The sequence below is a fragment of the Pinus tabuliformis genome, chromosome Q (assembly GCF_031772625.1).
Source record: "Pinus tabuliformis cultivar Carrire ecotype Pingquan chromosome Q, CPIR1, whole genome shotgun sequence".
Taxonomy (NCBI): Eukaryota; Viridiplantae; Streptophyta; class Pinopsida; order Pinales; family Pinaceae; genus Pinus; species Pinus tabuliformis.
In genome coordinates, this window is record NC_142296.1 from 765,400,003 (window position 1) to 765,418,041 (window position 18,039).

Genomic DNA, 18,039 nt, shown 5'->3' on the forward strand with positions numbered 1-18,039 from the left:
GAGATTAGATTAAAAATGTTCAATGTTAAACATGACATGTTAAATGTTTACGCTTGAGATCTAACCCCATATGTTATGCTCTTAACCTGCAAGACGATACCAGAATACAGAATATGCAAATAAATATACCTAGAACATAGAATAGTGAGAAACAACAACAAGTATTTTATTATTCAGAAAGAAATGTTCACTTGCCTCTTCGAGGGGGCAACCTCCAATAGAGCAGAGCTCAATTACAAAATAAGACACGATGCTCCTCGTAGGGAGTCTCTATCCTTTATATATGACTCATACATGCAATACCATGGATCAATACCATGGTTCTTATTAATACCATCTATCTAATATCATGGCCCATTTACAACTAACCATGGTCCCGTCATTAATTGCGGGTTAACCACTTACAATTATTAATATGGGTTTTATTGACTCCTTACTTAACTATAACTATGACTCGATCCTACTACATAAATAAGGGGGTTAGGGTGGGACCCTAACATGCCCTCCCCCTTAAGAATAGCCTTGTCCTGAAGGCTAGAGCTGTGGAAACTGCTGAAGAATAGTGGTTGGTTCCCAGGTTGCATCTTCCGAAGAGGTGTCTTTCCACTTGACGAGGACTTCCCTGATCATGCGGCCACGCAGGTGCTGTTCTCGTGTGTCTAGGACCTGTTCAATTTGGAGCCATATTGACCCTTCTTCATCCAATTCAGGTAGACTGGTTTGAATTCTGCAATTGTTCCCAATCACTTTCTTGAGGCATGAGATATGGAAAACTGGATGGATTTTTGTAGTGGGTGGCAAAGCTAGCTTGTAGGCCACTTCTCCAATGCGTTGACGTACTTGATATGGTCCGTAGAATTTTGGAGATAGTTTATGAAAACCCTTGTCTTTGAGTGAAATTTGCTTATATGGTTGCAGCCTCAAAAATACCTGATCCACTTCTTGAAATTGGCGCTCTGAGCGATGTTGATATACCTGTTGCTTCATGCGGTTTTGAGCTTGATGAAGATTCTCTCTAAGATGGGCGAGCACGGTTGTTCGGTTTTGTAGGAGTTGATCCACTGCTTGTACCTTGGAGCACCCCTTGATATAAGAAGTAGGGGAAGGAGGGAGTTGACCATAAACTGCTTCATAGGGAGTCACTTTGGTGGTGGCATGATAGTTGGTGTTATACCACCATTCAGCTAGAGGCAACCACTGTACCCATAGATGTTGCTTTTCTGAAGTGAAACACTTAAGGTAGGTTTCTAGACATTTGTTGACGGCTTCAGTTTGACCATCCGTTTGTGGATGATAGGAAGTACTGAGTTTTAGTTGGGTGCCTTGTAGCCTAAAGAGTTCCTGCCAAAAATTACTGGTGAAGATCGGGTCACGATCAGACACAATAGAAGTGGGCATGCCATGCAATTTGAAGATCTGATCCATGAAATATTGAGCGACCAAAGTCGGTGTAAACAGGTGGGGTAGGGCGCAGAAATGAGCATACTTAGAAAGTCGGTCCACAACCACCATGATGACTGACTTGTTTCCTGACTTTGGAAGACCTGTAATGAAATCCATAGAAACCTCCGTCCATATAGATGCCGGGATGGGCAACGGTTGTAATGTGCCTGGTGCTTTGACTGTCTCCCCTTTGTGGTGTTGACAGACATCGCATTCCGCTACAAAAGTAAGGATGTCCTTTTTCATGCCTGTCCAAAAAAATGATCTTCTAGTGTGAGCATATGTCTTCTGAAAGCCTGAATGTCCTGCAATGGGGGATGAGTGCAATTCTGCCAAAATGCGGCTTTTGAGGGTGGATGTTGGTGATATTACGACTCTGTCCTTGTAGTGAAGAATCTCATCCTGCCACGAGTAGCCCTTGGTGGAAATTGAGTAATGAGTTGGGAGAGCCAGGGATGTGAAAACCATTCCCTGTGAGCCTCTTCAATCCATTCTGGAATGGGAAGGGAAATTGAGAGCAGGGTACTTTCCTCCTCAAATTGGCGAGATAATGCATCTGCTACACTATTTTCGTGCCCTTTCTTGTAAATGATCTCATAATAATATCCCAGCATTTTGGCGAGCCATTTATTTTGTTGTGGGGAGGATAGGCGTTTCTCCAAAAAATATTTAAGACTGTGATGGTCTGTGCGGATTTGGAAACGTCGCCCCAATAAGTAAGGTCACCAGGTATCTACTGCATGTAAGATGGCCATCATTTCCTTCTCATAGGTAGATTGTCCTAGATTCCTCCCACTTAGTTGTTGGCTTCTGAAGGCCAAGGGTCGACCTTCCTACATTAAGACCGCCCCAATACCCGTACCCGAAGCATCACATTCAATGACAAAAGATTTGGTGAAATCAGGTAGTGCTAAGACTAGAGTCGAACACATGGCATTTCTGAGAGCTGTAAATGCCTGTTGTGCATAATCATTCCAGAAGAATGATTTTTTCTTAAAGAGTTGAGTGAGGGGCTTCGCAATGCGACCATAATTGTGGACAAATTTACGATAATAGCCTGTGAGACCCAAAAATCCTCTCAGGCTCTTCAAGGTCTTAGGTTGAGGCCAATCCTGCATTGCCTGGATCTTTTTGGGGTCCACCTTGACACCTTCACGCCCCACAATGTGGCCCAAATACTCAACTTCTTCCATGCCAAAAGAACATTTGGACATCTTAACAAATAATTTATGCTTGCGGAGCAGTTGCAAGAGCAGATCTACATGCTGAAGATGTGCGGCCCAAGTGCAACTATAGATGAGGATGTCATCGAAGAAGACAAGGACAAATTTCCTGAGATATGGTTTGAGAAGGTGGTTCATAAGGCTCTGAAAAGTAGATGGGGCATTACAAAGACCGAATGGCATGACCAGGAACTCTTAATGGCCTTCATGAGTTCTAAAAGCAGTCTTTGGAATGTCATCTTCCTTCACGCGAATTTGGTGGTAGCCTGAGCGAAGATCCAACTTAGTGAAGAATTGAGCCCCATTGAGTTCATCCAGCGAATCATCAACAACCGGGATGGGAAATTTATCTTTGACTGTCAACTTATTGAGGGCCCTAAAGTCTAGACACATCCGCCATTCCCCATCTTTCTTGAGCACCATGACCACTGGTGATGAATAAGGACTAATGCTGGGACGAATGACACCTGCTTCCAACAGTTCCTTGATTATTTTTTCTATTTCATTCTTTTGGGTGAACGGATATCTGTATGGGCGCACATTTGGTGGTTGGGCCCCTGGAACCAAGGTGATGCTATGATCATGTTCCCCTCGCGAGGGTGGAAGCTCATGAGGCTTGTCAAAGACTGGTAGATGGTTATTTAAAATCTGTTGCATCTCAGGATGAATCGGCAGAGAATTCGGTTCGACGGCCTAGATGGCATTAAATTGAGCTATAACTCCATGATGGCCCTTTTTTAGCAATTTTTCCATCCCATGTGAGCTGATGATAGAGGGAGCTCCCGCCTGGAGTCCACGGAGGGTATGTGTGGAGTTGTTCTGCTTAAAGCTCATATATAACTCTTGGAAATCCATTGTGATTGGCCCAAGAGTGCGAAGCCATCAGCACCGAGGACAATGTCACACCCTCCCATGTGTATGGCAAACATGTGGGTCTTCAACTGATAATCCCCCATTTGAAGTTTGACATTTTCATAGAGGCCTTCAAATTTCATTGTTCCCCCATCCGCAATTTGGACTTGGAAGTTAGAAACTGCTTGTACAAAACAATGCACTGTTTCCGCAACTTTTTGATGGATGAAATTATGTGTACTTCCACTATCAATCAAGACTACTACTGGGCGATCTTTAATAAAACCTTTGATTTTGAGAGTTTGAGGTGAAGAAATCCCTGCCAAAGCATGCAGCGAAATAACTGGTTCGTCAGGGACATTGTCCTTCTGGTTGTCCTCTTCTACCTCCTCCGGTTCCTCAAGTGGTGGGGCTTCCTCCAATGAGTTGTAATCAGTGGAATCAATTTGAAAAAATTTAGGCTCCTTGTATTTATGACCTGGGGAGTATTTTTCATCACAGTAGTAACATAATCCTTGTTTTCTTCTTTCGGCCATTTCTGCAGGTGACACCTTTTGAACCTTAAGTGTTTGAGTCGTGTTGTGAGTCTGTGGGGAGCGACCCTTGGCAGTGAAATTTGGGCGAATGGACTGGGCTGCTAACGCACGTTCCACGTTACGAGCTACCTTGCAAGCCTCCAACCATGTGGGAGGGTGGTGTAGTCGGACGTGGGCTTGTATGGCCTCTTTAAGACCGCTGATAAAACATTCCGTGTAGAACACATCTGAGAGATCCCTAGTGCGGAAAGCTAAGGCTTCAAAGGCTGTAACATATTCATCCACTATGCCAGTCTGTCGGAGCTTAGTGAGACGACCCAAAAAAGAAGATTCCTGGTCAAAGCGCTCTGTAAGAGCTTTTTTGAAGGTGGCCCAAGTCATAAAACTTCCATTGCAACGTTGATGCCATTCCCACCATTTGCCATCTTTCATTGTCCAATTACATGCTCCCCACCATAAGCTGAGTCTCATTATCTAAGATGTTATTCAGATTGAAATACTGCTCCATTTGGGCTATCCATGTGGCTGGGTAAGAACCATCAAATTTATGCATATCCAGCTTGGGAGGTCGCGGACGGGATTGTTGGTGGGTGCCCCAGAGATGAAGAGAGCGGCTAGACTTACCTTCACTGTGTCCATTGCCAATATACGCCTCCTCGCGAGCTTCCTCCTTGCCCATAGAGAGTGTGTCAGTTAGTTTGTCAAGCTAAGCTTGGATGGTTTGCAAGGATTGTTCAAGTTTGTCGATCTTCTCATTGGCCATAGCTTGAGCTCTAGTTTCTACCATGCACCGATCCGATGTACTTGAAATTTGGGACCGCCCGAATTTTTTTTCACTAACAATTGAATGGTACCACCTTGCTCAGCTCGTCGTCCTGAATTTATTTATTTATTTTTTTTTAATCTGAAAACTCCTAACGGAGAGGCATATATCTATCCACATTCACGCAGCGGCTTAGCCCCGCGCACCTAACGCTGCAGCTACAAAACATAGCAGACTGGAATACCTTGACTGGACGACCCAGACTGGACCAGGCGGACTAGGCATACTGGACAGGAAGGAAGGCTGGGCATAACCGTGCACACCTCACACTACACCTAATAGACCGGTCCACCTAAGTAAGCTAACGGGCATACATAATAGGGCAGAACGGGTATCAGTAACAGCTAATAACAGGCACAGACACATGCTAACACATGCGTGGCTACTACATACAGAGGGAAACAAAAAAGAGAGACATAACAGCGGAGCTACAGGACGGACATAGCACCATCCAGGGAAGCGAAGGAAGCACATCAAAACATACAGAGATACCGGTTTACTCCTTGCTTAGGAATATTGCAGTAGCCGAATCCCCAAAATGTCAATGCTGCCAAAAGTCTTGCAAAAATCACGCCCCCGTATAGGAACCCCACACAACTACTCAAATCTGGTGGAACTGAGAGGTCTGAATGGCTGATTGGATAGCTCTTAGCGGCTGCACTGATTACTGCTGCGGATCTGATGGATATGAAAGGCTGGTCTACTAACTCGGAACTGCAGGACTAATGTCTATTGCTGCTGTAACCCCACTTGCGAGATCTGATCTGGCAGAGATTATGTGTGATCTCGAGATAGAAAAGGGAACTATGGTCTCGAGGAGTGTCAGGTGCTACAGATCGCAATATACATAAGGGTCTGACAGTAGTACTCGGCCCAATGTTTCAGGGCTCTAACTAAGGAGGATCAACCGTACCCTTAGCCGTACAACCCGACTACCCTATCGTACGGGCGAGTAATCTCTCCAAGTGTTGTTCTCAGTGTACTACAGCAGCAAGACAGCCGACAGTTTATCTATGGCGAGGTTTTAGAGGAGCTAGGGGGCTTCCGATATACCCAGAGGGTACTTGGAAGACAGTCTGTGCGCGGTTCTGTCTAATGCGCTACTACTCGAAGGGGTACCCACAGGGGTTACAAGGGAGTCCAACAAGCGTGACCACCTCTTGTATTTCCTACGTGCATGCCTCCCCAAATCCGCAGGTTTATCCGCTCAACGACAGATCCCGTGGTTTAAAGACGTCGGAACACGTCTCTAGCCAAAAAAAAAAAATTGATAAGAAATGGAGATCCCACCAGCCTTGGAAAGAGCTCTGATACCACTTGTTATGCCCTTAACCTGCAAGACGATACCATAATACAGAATATGCAAAGAAATATACCCAGAACATAGAATAGTGAGAAACAACAGCAAGTATTTTATTATTCAGAAAGCAATGTTCACTTGCCTCTTTGAGGGGGCAACCTCCAATAGAGCAGAGCTCGATTACAAAATAAGACATGATGCTCCTCGCAAGGAGTCTCTATCCTTTATATCTGACTCATACATGCAATACCATGGATCAATACCATGGTTCTTATTAATACCATCTATCTAATATCATGGCCCATTTGCAACTAACCGTGGTCCAATCATTAATTGTGGGTTAACCACTTACAATTATTAATATAGGCTTTATTGACTCCTTACTTAACTATAACTATGACTCGATCTTACTACATAAATAAGGGGGTTAGGGTGGGACCCTAACACCATACTTGGTTGTAGGGCCTCGGAAATTAAATTTATTAAAATATAATTTCAATATAATAATAAGTCATCTTAAATTGAAAATATGGAGAAAAAACTATAATTCATGGAAATGGAAATAATAGAAAATTGAAAAAAAATCAAAATCAAAAAGTTAAATAAAAAGGAAATAACACAAAAACAAAAAATTAGTACTAAAAAAATGGAAGTTACTAGAGAGCCCATAATAATACTTCAAAGAATCACCTTACAAATAAATAATTTTAAATAATAATAAAAATAACAAAAATTGAATTCTCAATGTTAAACAATGAACAAGGAGCATAATTTTTTTGGTAAAAAACGAACTAATATGCACTCAAATCAAAATAGAATGTGTAATACCATTTCTGTGGCATTATAACAAGGGTTATATAGTAGCTAGTACCTGTAGCTTAGCTTAAATATAGATTAATTAAAATAATAAATAATAAAGACAAAGATAATACAACTAATAAAATATTGTATTGTTGAATGTCAGCACCAAAAATTAAGAAATATGATTAACTAATATTGTCTATATTAACATATATACACTTTAATAAAATATTGTATTGTTGAATGTCATCACAAAAATTAAGAAATATGATTAACTAATATTGTTTATATTAACATATATACACTTTAATATATGTTTTTTTTTTTAATATATATAAATTTTTATAATTAAATTATTAAAATATGTTTTTAATATGATAATAAGTCATCTTAAATTGCGATGGGGCCGCGAATCAAAATGGTTGTGGGGGTGGCTTCATACTCCACATCAATGAACACCACAGATTCAAAGTAAAGCTCGGACTCGGTGCGGGCACTAACAATTTTGCGGAACTCATGACCCTTTGCCACTTATTACATTTCTCTCTGGGACATCAGTGTTTATATCTTAACATTTTTGGGGATTCAAAGAATGTTATAAACTGGTTCAATCTTTCTACAATATGTCACATTCACACACTCAACAACATATTGTATGAAACTCATACTTTTAAGGCAGCATTTAACCATATCTCTTGTATCCACATATACAGGGAATATAACTGCAGCGCTGATCAATTATCCAAGGAGGCCGCGCTACTTCCCAGAGGAGAATGGTTAATACTGGAACAACGAGGGACTGAGGAATATCGCTATTACCACAGGCCATATATAGACCAGCGATATCAGAGGGACAATAGTCCCTGATCTTAGCAAGGATTAAATGACAAGATCTGAAGCATAAAATATTTTGTTAAATCTTTTTGATATATATAGAAGGACACATTGATAATGGACCCTGTGTGGTCATGTACAGGCTTTTATTAACTAGACTGTTAAACTGTCTATATAAACAGCATTTTTGTATTATCAACCAGATCACCCTGCGTGGTGTATCTCGATGGACGGCCCTGTTTACAGCATATGCTACTGCATCTACAATATGTAATTTTCTCTATCTTAATGAAAATTACGGATTTTTCCAGTGGAACCAAAAAAAAGAAAAAGAAAGAAAGAAAAAGAAAAGAAAAGAAGAAGAAGAAAGAAAGAAAAAAGAAGAGAAGAAGAAGAAAAGAAAAAGAAAGAAAGAAAAAAGAAAGAAGAAGCCAAAAGAAAAAAAAAAAAAAAAAAAAAAATCATCTTAAATTGAAAATAGAGAAAACTCTCTAATTCATAAAATAGTTGATATAGCACTGGCTAAACACAAACTAATAAATAGTCAAATACATACATGGTGAGCTTTTTCCTTTTTAGATTCCTCGATGTTCCCCTTTTATAAATCTTTATTTAATAAAAGGTTTTTCTTTTAAGGGAGTTAATGGATTTAAGAAATTATGATCTTAAAGGCACGGGGAACCCTCGATGTTTTTTCTGAAATCTTTATTTAATAAAAGGTTTTTCTTTTAAGGGAGTTAATGGATTTAAGAAATTATGATCTTAAAGGCACTGGGAACCATTGATATGGTTAGTATTTTTTTATTAGGTTTTCTCTTAATTACTTAGCATTAATTATTTTTAAAAATAAATATTTAAAAAATAATCAAAATAATAAAATTTGAATTTTTTTAATAAGTCATATTTTTTATTTAAATAAAATATTCAAAATCTAATCATAACCATAAAATTGGATTATATATATAATATTAGTTTATAAAAGTATTTTATTTAGAATTATCATAAATGGATTATTTTATAGCAATTTTAAAAAATGGAATTTAATATTATAAGGTGTTAGGAATAATTCAGTTGGTTGAGTTTTTTTAATTATTTTAAATTGATTATTTTATAGCAATTTTAAAATATGGAATTTAATATTATGAGGTGTTGAGGGATAATTTAATTGGTTGAGTTTCTTTTTAATAAAACACCTCAGTAATGAGAGGTCATGGGTCAATTATCCTTGATGCTCTTGGGGTTAAGCTTTTTAAATAAGCTAACGAGATATGATCCCTTTGAGTGGATATGCCCAGATATTTCCTTGAACATATCTCTTTGAGTGGATATGCCCAGATATGGGGTCAATTCTCTTTGATGTCGTTGGGGTTAAGCTTTTTAAATAAGCTAACGAGATATGATCCCTTCGAGTGGATATGCCCAAATATTTCCTTGAGCATATCTCTTCGAGTGGATATGCCCAGATATTTCCTTGAACATATCTCTTCGAGTGGATATGCCGAGATATTTCCTTGAAAAGAAACATAATTTAATGTTTTTAATTTAAAATATTGAATATTTATGTATTATAAATAACAATTTTATTAATTAAAATATGTTATTTGAATAAAATTTATTGATATTTCTAGTCTTGTGGTTGATTTGTGCTAGTTTGATGGATATTAATGTAGCCTTCATAAATGATGTAGCGAGTTCGATCAGCTACAGGAGCAAAGGTGAAAAGAAGAATAGTGGTACTTTACAGTGTCCTTAACTTCGAGGGTTAGCTCAATTAGTCGAGTTCTCGTAGCTAAATCACCTCGCTAATGGGAGGTCACAAGGTCAATTCTCCTCGACACCCTCGAGGTTAGGCTTTGATAATAAGTTGGCGGGATGTGATCCATTTGGGTGGATTTGCCTAGATATTTCCTCGGGCAAAGAAAATATATATATGATAAAATTTAAATAATAGCAAAATAAAAACACCATTTACTTTGACTCAAAAATTTAAGTCGAAGTAGCCAATTATGTTCCAAACCCGGGTCACACTAGGGGTAGGTGGAGCCAATACCTGAAATCCATCACGCTTCACTAGTAGATGAAGACACCTCTAGGCAGGGTCCTAAAAGAGAAGCATGAAGATCACAATTATGTAATCTCTTCTATGAATGAAATCAAGTGTGTGCAACGTTACCAATGTTCTTGTCGCTAATTTGAATACTCAGTTTGCTCACCTTGAAAACCATCTACAATGTGAATTGAAATTCCCTACACCAGCTAAAACAAACGCTCAAGATCTAACCCCTATTACTTCATCTAACTTTTGATGTTATGTTTTGCCACTTGTTAATTATCATAAATTTCTCATTATTATGTATTATCATTTTATATTATCTAAACTCTTACTATGATTATCATATTTGGTTTCTCTACGCTAATTAAACCAAACATAATATAAATAGGAATATCTTTTATTATTGTATTAAAACATGATGAGACAATACAATTTAAATTAAAAACAAAAACATCACACTTATAGAATATTCAGCTTTTTATTTTAATATAACTAACCATAAAATAAAAAATAAAAAACATAAATTTATTTTAATTTTGTGTATCGAGTTTGAATAAATAATAATTGGATTTACGGTTAAGACACTCGTTCTTTCCTGTTAAAGTTATCAATTCAAAAGGTATTAAAATACTTTTGAATGTTAAGATTACCGATTCAAAAATAATTCTCTTTAAGTAAAAGGGAAAAATATCTTTACTTTAGAATTTATTAAAGTATAAATCTTATCTCAATTAAATAATAATATTTTTTATCTTTTAAAATATTGACAAGGAATAAGTGATGGACTCAATTGATAAATAGCGGGGTTTTCTATTTTTTTATGTAGGAAAAGTAACAAATGGTGGAGTCAATTAAGAGGAGGTGGGCTTGGGCTTTTTCTTTTTATCCAGTCATAAATGGTGGACTCAATTAAGAGAAGGTAGGTTTTTGTTTTTTTTTTTTTTTTTAAAGTTAAATATTGAAAGTTGTTTTTTATTATTTTAAATGAATAAAATGAAAATTATAAGTATATATAAATGATGATAATAACGATTAATGTTTATTAAAATTAATATGGTTATCAGATTTTTAAAAAGTAAAAGGTTAATTGAGACTCTTTAATATTTGATTTTTGTGATAAAAAAGAAGAGAGAGAAACATTCTTAAATCACTATAGTTTCGCTAACTTAACAAGTCAAGAAGGTCACTAAGGTTTTGGAAATGAGATTAGATGTGAGTAAGAGTCAGGCAATCCAAGTGAAAGTGTTCCTCATCTTCAACCCTCTTAGTACTGCAAAGGTGATAGACTCTTTCGTCCCAAGGTGTTTTGGGAATTGATCAATGCTTGGTTTCACTTTGAAGTTCATGAGAATTAATTCTTATCTTTGTAATGTTCATTTTCTTCTTAGCACTAATCAAGACAAAAATATAATTCTGGTTAGCAAGATTGGGGTTAATCACCTCCTTGTAATACTGAAGCTTCCTTTTTTCTTCTAACTCCTTATCATCCCACAACTTATCCTTAAATTTGGAAGTAATAGTATTTTTAATATTATCTCTATTCTCCAACATGATCTCCTCCTTTATCCCATAATGGTCGAGCCAAGACTAGGCATCATTATGCCAGCTTCGCTTGAGTCAGAGGTGGGGTTTTGGTTAGAATTAGAAGCAATTTTGGGGAATCTCTTGGACTCCATGTTGTAAAGCTTATTCTTATACATTAGATACCTAAACATAGTCATGCTTTCAATGGGAGAAACATTGGTGTTATGCGGAATTTACGATTGCAGACAAAGGCGATACAAAGTGGAGCAAGGAAGACCCTCGCTTGACAACAGAAGGTGAGGAAGAATGACTCGCATTAAGTGGAGCAAGGAAAGAATAAAGGGAAAAACCAAAATTCTCACTTTGTTCAAAGGTCTGCTCCAAATGACATCAATAATGTTGCTGAGGGTAAAAAGGAAAAGAACAAATTGAAGATTTTGTGTAAGTTTTGTGAGGATTTCCATTATACTCATCAATGAATCAAATTGGAGGAAGTTCAAAGATTGTTGGTACAACAGGGTGCTCAACAACAACAACCTATCGTACTTACAAATCCTTTCCCTATGTAGCAAAAAAAATGGTTACTACTAACCCTCTAACCCCGCAAGGGGGTAACTTGGGAGCCTCTCCGCAAGGGGGAAATACTTCGAGTGTCAATGTTTACATGTGTGAGAAGGATACTAATCTCCGTTCTAGATCCCATAATTATGGTACTCCACCGTCTAGATCTACAAATGAGGATGCATCCATGTCATGGTAGAATGGCCCACTTAAGATAAATAAGCCAATAATTTCTATGATGCATAGACCCCCTAAAGGTGTCTGCACACAACCCAAATGTTGAGGCCGCTCATAATTATAGCATTGCATAATATCTAGCCCATGCATCTTGTGCCATGTCCACCTTGTAAGTCCTTCAGAGTTTCCCTATGCAATGAAAGGAATTATTGTCTTCTATTGGTGGGATGAATCCTTCTGATTCTCTTTTAATAACTTTTTTTTGGACTAATCTAAGCATAAACTTCCCCACCATGTCACGTTTCATATCCAATTATCTTCATATGACTCAAACATCTTCAGGTGTGTGGTGAATGAAGGAGCTTCAACTTGTGTTATGTCCTTTTCATGTTGGAAATCCTTAGGTTCTATCGAGTTAGTTCCTTCACCAACAATGTGAAAAGCATTCAATGGTCACATTTTTAGACCCCATGGAATTATCTCCACCTTTCCAGTTGAACTGGGGGGTAATACTGTTTCGGTTGAAGTGGAGGTCATTGATGCTCCATTATAATACAATATTTTCTTAGGATGTAGTTGAATGTATGTCATGGTATATGTTACGTCATATGTATTCATAGTTATTTGATTCCCTAACCAGGGATAGATAGTCACTATATATCAATTATCTTAGTGCATGCCTGATTTTGCTACTAGCACTAGTCAAAATGTCCCTCACCCATATTATGGATGAGCGAGAAATCCCTCTCCCATTGGTCGAGAGTTTGCTTACTCACCCTTTAATTAATTATTACTTTACACGATTATGAATTTAGTCAATGATGTAGGCTCTCTAGCCACTGGTACTGATTAAAGGTAAACACTGGCAATCATGAAGTTTACCTTTACATATACCAATATTCTGATTTATTAAGTTTACATATCTGTTTTTAAATGTTGGTGATTTTCATGTTGATAATAAAACATAAAAATAAAAATAAAAACATGACAAAAAATAATAATAAAAAATAAAAAATTGTAAAAATTGTAAAAATTAACTTATAAAAATAAAAAATATCAAAAAATTCAAATATTGAAAAAATAAATAAAAAACAATAAATATTTTTACGGATAATATTAACTATACATGTATTAATTGTCATATTTTTGCTATTGGCACTGGTATATGTAATAATATTTCATAGATCAAGGTGTTTTGGGAATTGATCAAATGGTTTCACTTTGAAGTTCATGAGAATTAGTTCTTATATTTGCAATGTTCGTTTTCTTCTTAGCACTAGTCAAGACAAAAAGATAATTCTGGTTAGCAAGATTGGGGTTAATCACCTCCTTGTAATACCAAAGCTTCCTTTTTCCTTCTAACTCCTTATCATCCCACAACTTATCCTTAAATTTGGAAGTAATAGTATTTTTAATATTATCATTATTCTCCAACATGATCTCCTCCTTTATCCCCCAATGGTCGAGCCAAGACTGAGCATCATTATGCCAGCCTTGCTTGAGCCGGAGGTGGGGGTTTTTGCTAGAGTTAGAAGCAATTTTGGGGAATCTCTTGGATTCCATGTTGTCTAACTTCTTCTTATACATTAGATACCTAAACATAGCCATGACTTCAATGGGAGAAACATTGGTGTTATGCGGAATTTACAATTGCAGACAAAAGTGATACAAACTGCAGCAAGGAAGACCCTCGCCTGATAATGGAAGGCGAGGAAGAATGACTCGCATTAAGTGGAGCGAGGAAAGAATAAAGGAAAAAACCAAAATTCTCACTTTGGTCAAAGGCCTGCCCCAAATGACACCAATAATGTTACTAACGGTAAAAAGGAAAATAATAAATTGATGATTTTGTGTAAGCTTTGCAAGGATTGCCATTATACTCATCGATGCCTCAAATTGGAGGAAGCTTAAAGATTGTTGGCACAACATGGTGCTCAACAGCAGCAACCTACCATTCTTACAAATCCTTTCCCTATGTAGCAACAAAAAATGGTTGCTACTAACCCTCTAACCCCGCAAGGGGGCAACTTGGGAACCCCTCTACAAGGGGGGAATACTTTGAGTGTCAATGTTTATATGTGTGAAAAGGATACTAATCTCCATACTAGAGCCCATAATTATGATACTCCATCATCTAGAGCTACAGATAAGGATGCATCCATGCCATGGTAGAATGGCCCTCTTAAGATATATAAGCCAATAGTTTCTATGATGCATAGATCCCCTAAAGGTGTTTTATGAAGAGCTACACACAACCCAAATGTCGAGGCTGCTGATAATTATTGCAGAAAATCTAGCCCGTGCACCTTGTGCCATGTCCACCTTGTAAGTCCTTCGGAATTTCCCTATACAACGAAAGGAATTATTGTCTTCTATTAGTGGCATAGATCCTTCTTATTCTCATTTAATAACTTTTGACTTGAACTAATCTAAACTTAAACTTCCCCACTGACTTAAACTATAGAGAGCTCAAAATTCACACTTATAATTCCAACAAATCCCAACTAATTTTTAGATAATTCAACATAAAATTATGCCAAAAACACTCGAAACATAAATTACATAATACATTTCCTTTATTTCAAAAGTGAAAAAGAATATGTGCACACATCATGCCACCATTCAAATTGTTACACATATTTTTCAATCATAAAATCGATTCCAGCGATAAGACGAATCTCTAAAATATTCCAACACCCTTTTTTTGGTGTGGGTCACATACAAGAAAAGATGTATTTTCTTGTATATTTCAACTTAATAACTTCGAGTAAGATTATCCATGCTAAACAAAAATAATCAATAATTTGAGTATGTATATTTCCACTTATTTACTTGCACATATTATTCTTAGAATAATAAATCATTTAAGTATTAATAAAACAAGAATAATTAATAATTTAATTATTTGAAAATAAATAAATAAATCTATTTAAATATTTAAGTTAAAAATAATAATAAAAGATAGAGTAAAAATCATTGCTTTGAAGCTCAATGAAAGCATTTTAATTGGATCACCATGTTATAAAGTATTGTGTAAAACAAAAGATTCAATGTTCAAATTTTTTTAGGTCAAACCAACCAAAAAAAAACATTTTCTTGAATACAAATAATTTTAACCTCTATTGTCTAGGGCGATGTTGTAGTAATGTAAACATGAGTGTAAATGTGTTTAAATATTTACATGTCCATGTTGTAGTAGTGTAAATGATTGTAACATTTACATGTGGACTCAATTAAAATATAAACAATTATATATATTACTAAAAAACACACAATGTTAATAAAAACAATATTAATTAATTATATTTCTTAATTTTGGTGATGGCATTCAACAATACAATATTTTATTAGTCGTTTTATTTTTATGATAAAATTTAATTTTATTATTTTTTTTTTAATTAAACCACATTTAAACGAAAGAGCAAATACTAATTACTATATAATCCTTATTATCATGTGGCGGGCAGTATAACATATTGGAAATATGGTTGACCTTAATATGGTTGACCTTTAATTAATCTCAATTTGACTAAAATATTAAATAGTAATTTCTAAAATTAATATTAAAAATAATTTTAATTTATTTTTAAAATAATTTATTTTTTTACATTTTCATTAGTTGAATCAATCTAGACCTTATTCTGTAATGATCCTAGTGTATCAGCAATTTTCAGTTCATAAATGTTGTCTTACGGCAGTCTTACATTGATGTTAAGGGCGTTCGAAAAAGGAATCCGTGCTAGAGGATTAGCTCATACAAATAGGATTAGCTCATAAGACTGCAGGAATGTATCGTTAGGACTTACACTAATAAATACATGATTAGCTGGTAAAAGTCAACAAGGATTTATGTTCATAATTAAAATAAAGGATTAGTTCGTTCGTAAAAAACGCAGTAACAAACCAAATTGAAAGGGATCTATGTCATTAAACAGAGGAATGATACAAAATTATTCGAGGGCGTCCCGACAAGTAAAAGTATCAAAGACCGAAGGCATTGGGGGTAGGGAAGCTCGAAGAATTCAGGGAGATGCTAGAGATTGGTTTTGTTTGTATTTGTTATTAAATTTATCATTAAGAGAAATTATAATTTTTTTATGTGATTTTTATCGAAAAATTTTGTTTAATTTATTATGGATCAAAAAAATTTGAATACGAACCAAAAAAATATGATTAAAAATTATGCAGTAACTTAATTTAATTTTTTAATTCTATTATATATTTTTTTTATAATAATATGGTTTGTTCTTAAATCTAAAGATGCATTTCCATATGAGTCTGACAATGATAATGATATTATTTATATTAATTATATATGAATATAATAATACATTTTTATGAAAATTGTTTTATATATATATGATAAATTAAAAATTGAATTGTAATTATATATTTATTAATTTTGATAATAGTTTATATATAGTCTTGGAAAATGTATATATGATAAATCAATGAATTATGTTGTACTGTCATTATTTTCATTGAAAGGATAGAATTGCAGGATAGTAAGTTAATTAGTGTCCTATTATGACTTTTACGACCATTATTGGTTTACTACTCTACCACCCTTCGATGGTACTTATGATGTTGGTTCAAGCCTAATGGATGAGCAATTTGAGCTAGCTAAAGGCCTTCTAATTACACTATTGTTTGGGTCTTGAAGTCTGGATGAGCAATAAAAATGCTTAAAACATAAGATGAAGTTTGTAAAGTAAACACAAGATTTGAGATCTTAAGTCATTGCTAGAATTAAGACGACATATAATTCACAATATTAAAACAATCAAAATGCATCCACCTCAAATACAAATAAAACATCACCTTTGCAAAATAATACCACCAGTAAACAATTCAGGCAGGATTGCTTAAATGTTTAAAAATGTATTAATTTGTGTATTAAGGATTAAAAGCAAATCACAGTTACCAATATGATTATAACAATTAGAGGAAAAATTATTAAATCCCAACAATGAATAACTATTATCTCTTACCACATTTAGGCTTTTCAGTTCTATTAAATACTATGGAAACATATTAATTAATTTAATAGTTTCCACTGTGTGATGGTATACTAACGACAAGGTAATTCCATCATAGAATATAAGACATAGGATCTTCCAAACAAATTTAAAAAGGTCAGTAATACAATTACAAAATATTCAAGTCAGTATCATCCCCTTTGTTAAGATCACTTTCTTTCTCAGATAGTACTCCCTTTGTGAGGATACAGTCTCCATCTTCATTCTAAACCATTACTAATTTTCTGTAAGTAAGATAGGTATCAGATTCAGTTGCAAATCAAAAACTTTCTGGGTAGATTACATGATGCTCACAATTTTAGGAGTATGGGAATAAAATATATACAGAGCTGATGGATGAAAGATAGATTTTGGAATGATAGGGCTTGGAATAAGTGAGAAGGAATCCTTCCAAGGGCTTCATCGCGATAATGGGAAGACGGTTTATAAACATACATTTCCGTTTTCTTGACATAACATCTGTAAAGGATGTGACAGGAAACTTCTCCCTCATTCCCCTATGTCAACATAGTTGCAAGCAGTGAGATATTCAACAGACAATTACACTTCATGATCCGCCTTTGCTGCTTAACAATAGAATTTAACAATAGAATAACTCTTAGTGAGACCATTTCATTAATTTATCTTAAGACCATGGGGATATTTGAATAATAAATCAGGGAATTTGCAGATATTGTTTAACAAGTTTCGGAATCCAATTTAATACAAAATTTAAATAGCAAACTTGAACTACTTTTGTAATTGGAAGCCAGGCTTTTCGGAACATATAGCAGAAATTCATTACAATTGCTAATAGTAACTTAATAGAAATAATTGCATTTAAGCAAATAATAGTAGTAACTTAATAGAAATAATTGCATTTAAGCAAATAAC